Here is a 6,000-nt window from a genome sequence, read left to right as displayed (position 1 = left end):
TTTTGGTAGACCGTTTTAAGCATTTTTACGCGTAGAAAAAACAACAAAAAAAGTTAAAAATTTTTTTCCCATAGTTAAGCTCTCATTTTTGAAGATTTTGGCTAACTAACTAAATTGCTTTTTTTTTGTCTCATTGTAGGTTGGAGCACATATGGAACCACTAACCATGCTTCTTGCAGGTTTTCATGTTGCTAAAAAAATGAACTCGAATGTTTAACCATTTGTCTTTGAATGCATGTTGCTAAGAAAAAAATGAACTTGAATGGTTAAACACATTTTTCATTGAATGAATGTTGCTCAAAAACACACTTTTGAATGTCATGGATTAAAATCAACTTTCTTTGGAATGCATGCTTAAAACAAAAAAATTCAATCTTGAATGCCAAGGTAAAGTTGGATTTTTTGACATTTAAGAAACTTTGTTAAGTTAAAATACAAATTTACAAAAATCAATTTGAGTAGTTCCTTGGACTCACCTCTTTTCTAATCACCCATCAAATATTAACCATTGGTTGCAATCTCAGTGCCATTTATGGGGATGGGTCTACTTGAAAAAGGTGTTAAATGTTCCACAATCTAACTCACTCACTTGGTCTTTGAACGTATGCTTTAACTTTATCAAAATTCTTAAATGGTCAAAACTCTAGATTAAATCGATCACACTTCAAGTTTGGGCACTAAAATTGAACAACAACTGACGTGGAGAGCCTCCGGGCGCACGCTTGAAATCGAATCTCACACACTTTTGTTTGGGCTTAAAACAAACTCACACTCAATCTTGAATGCCTTAAAGAAAATTAATCGATACTTGACGTGGAGGGCCTCCGGGCGCGCGAGTTTGCTATTGTTGACCCTAACTCTTCTTATTGTGTGCATTCTTCGATCGATTTACTTTTGTTGGTGCTTCAAGTTGGAATTGAACATTGTCTCTTAAACATGAGTGCTTGCAAAGTCTAGATTAGCACACATAAGAGTCAGTTGGTAAAAGAATAAGCATTTTTTTTAGCCCAAGGTCATCCGATTCTTCTCTCCCCTTGTCATCTTTCGAGGCCATCTTGGGTGCATAAAATTAGGATCCAAAACCTTGTTTCTTTTTTTAGGAGGCCTGCTTGGGGATTTCATCACCCCTTGGACGACCTCAACTCCAGCGTTCCGACGGAGTATAAGAATCGGGAGGTGAATCGAAAGACACCTCTCTTGGGATCAAGATTTTGTCATTCGGGCTAAGCCTCAAGGAACTTTATACCCTTGAGAAGTGAAAGAGGAGAAGTGGGTTACCACTCCTCTCGGCTGTGTGACATCCTTTTGGTCTCATCTACGAATTTGGGCCTCACGTACCTTGCGTATAATGAGGACTCCCTAGCTAAACCAATTGTCTGCCTTGCAAAAAACCATCTAGGATGTTAATGTGTTTGGAGTGACTGATCGAAACATTTGTAGAACATACACACTCCTTGGCGCAAGTACCACATTCTGAGAACCACAAACTTCTATCTGGGTGTTCCTATCTATTGCTTGTTTTTATTTTTACTTGTTGAATGAATGTTTGCCAAACTTGGTCAATCCTAGCTTAGGGCACACTTAGGGTAGTCACTGCCTATTTTGGAAGTTGAACAAGTTGAAGCAAAACAACTGAGATTTTTCCCAAAGCCAAGCAGATTCAGGAATTTATGTCGGAACAACCCAAACCCAAACAGAAGTTTCACAAGATCAAACTCAAGCCATCTCTAGCATACCAAGAACTTTCAGCCAAGAGAAAAGCAATAACACCAAGCCCACGAATTTCCAAACTCCACAAAGCAGAGGACAAAGCTACCGACGAAGCACTTCAAGAGGCCTGGTTAGAGCGCACCATCAAATTTAGCCAACATCCAGGAGTTAATCCTGCTTATGCCTTACCAACTAGGCATGATTTCTATGATTAGACACCCTTGTTTCTCCACATCTTCTTGGATAAGCTTCACTCTAGAGTCATCTTTGTAGAAAAGCCAGCCATCTTAGGTTATCCCCTTAAGCATTATTAGCTCATCCATCTCATTTAGAATCATACCATCTAGCCAGTAATCAAAATTCTGCATATCTAAGCTTTCAAAATTGTTGTCACCTTGCTAAAAGTTTGCCATTCCTAAAATCTTCCAAATCCACCAATCTCACCAAGGTTATCCCTTTGACATAGCTTTGTCTAGGGTAATCTAGCTTTGTCACTTGTTATCCCTCATCACCTTGAGCTAAAGGTTGGGATTCACAAGTGGTCAATCTCGTGTTCTTCCTAAAAGATCATCAGTCTATCCTTAAGTTGACACAATCACCACCAAGCTTCCACATAGGAAAGCAGACCTTTTGTACTTTGACAACATATCTTTGAAGTTAGAATCCCCAACCCAATCCTCCTTAGGTTTTGTCATATAGCTTTGCCTCAACCTAGGAAATCATTTGCATAGAAAAGCCTTCCCCCTTTTGCATCCATCAGCATTATTGCATCTCATCCCTAGTAGCATTTTTTCATGCCACCCGTCACTCGCTTAGCCAAGAAGAAAGAAACAATGGAGCCCTATCATTTAGATCGAACAACCTCACCCCCCTTGAGCACTCAGCCATCCTTCAGCCCAGAGCCAGCTATGCCATCACCTATTGACATTGAAGCTTTCATGAACCAACCAGGAAATGCAGTATTGGTAAATGCCATTATAGAAAAAAACAAAGAGACAATCATGGCTAATTTTCGAAGGGACAATGTAGGAACCTTTGACTTTGGAAGACCCCCTCCATTATCAGATCCATCTCACCCATTGTTTGTGTAGCTACCACCACCCATAGGCTCTTATGATCCAAATTATCCTCAATATATTCCAAAAGAAGATCCTCCAGCCAATCCATATGACCCAACAGACCCAAACATACCATCATCCACCCAAGTTGAAATCTCCATGCCGCAAGCCAACCCAGCCACCACCACTCCATCCTTGGTTCATACCTCTCCACTCCAAACCCCCTTTACCCAAAACATCTCACCGTTCACCCCCTTCACTATTGCTACTGCTCCCACACCTAGCCTTCCAAATCCACCCATCTCCCAAATCAGTGCTAGCATCTTTGGCCAACCTCAACAATATACAACAGGGATGCCACCCATGGGGCCAAGTAATCAACCTTTTATCACCCCCAGCTTGTTCACCACAGCCCAAAGCACAATCCCATCATTTTCATTAGGTCTCGGGAGCTCAATACCACCAGCCACAAATCCACAAGCTACTACCTTCACTCCACAAAGCTATCAAATCCCACAAGCTACTGCCAATCTTCTACCAAGCTCCCAAGTGACCCTAGCTCCCACCACCACTCTACCAAGCTTCCAAATCTAGCCACAAAGCTATCAAACCCCATCAGTTCCATTCCCAAGCTTTCAATTCCCACCACCTCCACCACCAACTAATCCATTACCTCCACTTACCAACTACTTTTCAATGCCACTTCTAGGAGGTAATCCACCACCCCAGCCAACCACCAATTATTTGCAGATGCCATCCCAAATGGGGGCACAACCCACATATATTGGTCAAACCCCACAAGCCCTCTGATCCTTTCCCCAAGCCTCACAACCATCTTATACCTTACCTCCACAAAGAAATCCATTTAACCCACAACCAGCTTATGTTCCTCAATCCCAACCTCAAATCCCATATCAACAGCAAGCCTTGCAGCACATGCAACAATATGCGCCACCTCCCCCTCAACAACCCGTCATCCACCATGCAGCTGCCCAAACAATGTACAATCCCTATCAGCAAATCCCTCATAACCATCCATATTCAATGGCCCCATCCAGCACATACCTACCTCAAGGCACTCCTACATTGGGGGCACCCAAACAATCACCTATCAATTCAGAGTGGGAGCAAATGAAGACAACCCTGAAAGCCATCCAAGAAGGGAATGATCCAAAGACATTCAAGTTTGAGAATGTGTGTCCTTACCCATTTGACAGAGCCATTACCACAACACCATTTCCCAAACACTTTGAGGTACCTAAATTTGACAAATTCAGAGGAAAAGGAGACCCTGTCACACATATCAAAGAATTTTACATGCATTGCCAGGACGTGGCATACAATGATGTCTTCCTCTTGCGCCTTTTTCCCAAAAGCTTGGCCGGACCAGCTCTTGAATGGTTTTATAGAATCCCCTATGGCACAATTAAAAACTTTGCTGAATTATCTGAGGCATTTGTAGCCCAATATGCCCATCTTGTTGAAACAGAGCTATCAATAGTTGATCTTGTCCACACCAAGCAAAAAGGTGGAGAAAGCCTTGCCGAATACCTACAAAGATGGCAAACCCTTACCACCCGCATATCCTGCACCTTGCCAGAATGCCATGTGGTGAAAATGTTTATTGATAATGCACATCCCAGCTTGGCTCACCACATGACCATGAACTGTTTGCAGACCTATAAGGATATCAAAGAGAAAGGAATGATCCTTGAGCAAGGACTCATCAAAGATGGTGTGGTAAAGATTTACAAAGAGGCCAACCAAAATCAATCACATTCCAATGACAAGTCTAGGTATTGGAACAAAAACAAGCATGTTGCAACAGATGGGGTTACTAACACCAGACATGTGAATATCGTTGGTCCTTCTCAAAATCAGTCTAACCCACCATATCAAACAAACAACCAACAAGCTACCAATTACCAACAACAAAATAACCAAAGCTATCAAAACCATAATACAAGACCCAACTTTCAAGGGTCTAACAATCAAGCTAATGCCATCAATGTAGCTGCAGGGCAAAAGCCCAAATTCCAACCTGCACCTAGAAACTATACACCCCTTGGTGAGCCATTGGATGTTATTTTTGAGAAATTGGCTAAGGAAAACCTCATCAAATTTCCTCCTACCCAGAAAATTGATCCAAGCCAATCCAAAGATGCATGGTACAAGGACAATGAGTATTGCAAGTTCCATAGGGTAAATGGTCACACCACCCTCAGATGCATGAAACTGAAAGACTATGTGCAAGACCTCATTGATCAGAAGGAAATCACTGTTGGTGCCCAAACCTCTCCCAATGCAGGCTTAAAGATTTATCAAAATGCTTTTCCTCCACACAACAACCAAAATCCTGGAAAAGCACCTATCCAAAACCACACCAACAACCGCCAGCCAAACCAACAGCATGGGAAGAACAATGACCACACTTCATCCTATATAGACTATGGTAGCCTTATAGGTTGTATATCTAAGAAAGAGCCTTCTGTCAATGTTATCAATATCCGAGGACCAGACAATGAGTGTGCGGTCACCACTCGAAGAGCACGATTTAACATCGCAGGCCCACCAGTTTCATCAACACCATCAGCTCCATCAAAAAGCCAGTACAATATCTTGGAACACCTTGGGAACATGCCAACCCAAATATCCATTTTAGACCTTCTCCGCACTAGTCCTGTGTACAAAGACATCCTTGAAAGTGCTCTCATAGAATCCCGTGTCCCTTCTGATATCAATGCTACTAATTTTTGTAATCTTGTTGGACACCTTTCATCCTCATGTGCCCTATCTTTCAAACCCACCGACATACCCGCGGTTGAGCCAGATCACACCCTTCCGCTTCGCATAGCCATCATGGTATCCAATTTTTCCGTGAAAAGAGTAATGATAGATAATGGATCAGCCTTGAACATTTGCACCCTAAAATTCATAAAACAAGCTGGGTATACTGAGGCAGATATGATCAGTGAGGTTATCACCATCAAAGCTTATGACAACTTGGAAAGGACCACAGAAGGGACTATTTTGCTACCAATCAAGGTTGGGCCAGTCATTCAAGAGACAGTTTGCCATGTTGTTGATCTAAACCTACCATTTAACATCCTCCTCGGTCGCCCATGGATTCATGCTATGAAGGCTGTTCCATCCACCTACCATCAGTGCATCAAATTTCCACATCAAGGCACTGAGGTAACCATCCATGCCGATCCAGAACCCTTTGCTTACT

This window comes from Cupressus sempervirens, chromosome 10, assembly GCF_028749045.1.
Source record: "Cupressus sempervirens isolate cs-2001-9-10 chromosome 10, ASM2874904v1, whole genome shotgun sequence".
Lineage (NCBI taxonomy): Eukaryota > Viridiplantae > Streptophyta > Pinopsida > Cupressales > Cupressaceae > Cupressus > Cupressus sempervirens.
Note: the sequence above shows the minus strand (reverse complement) of the source record.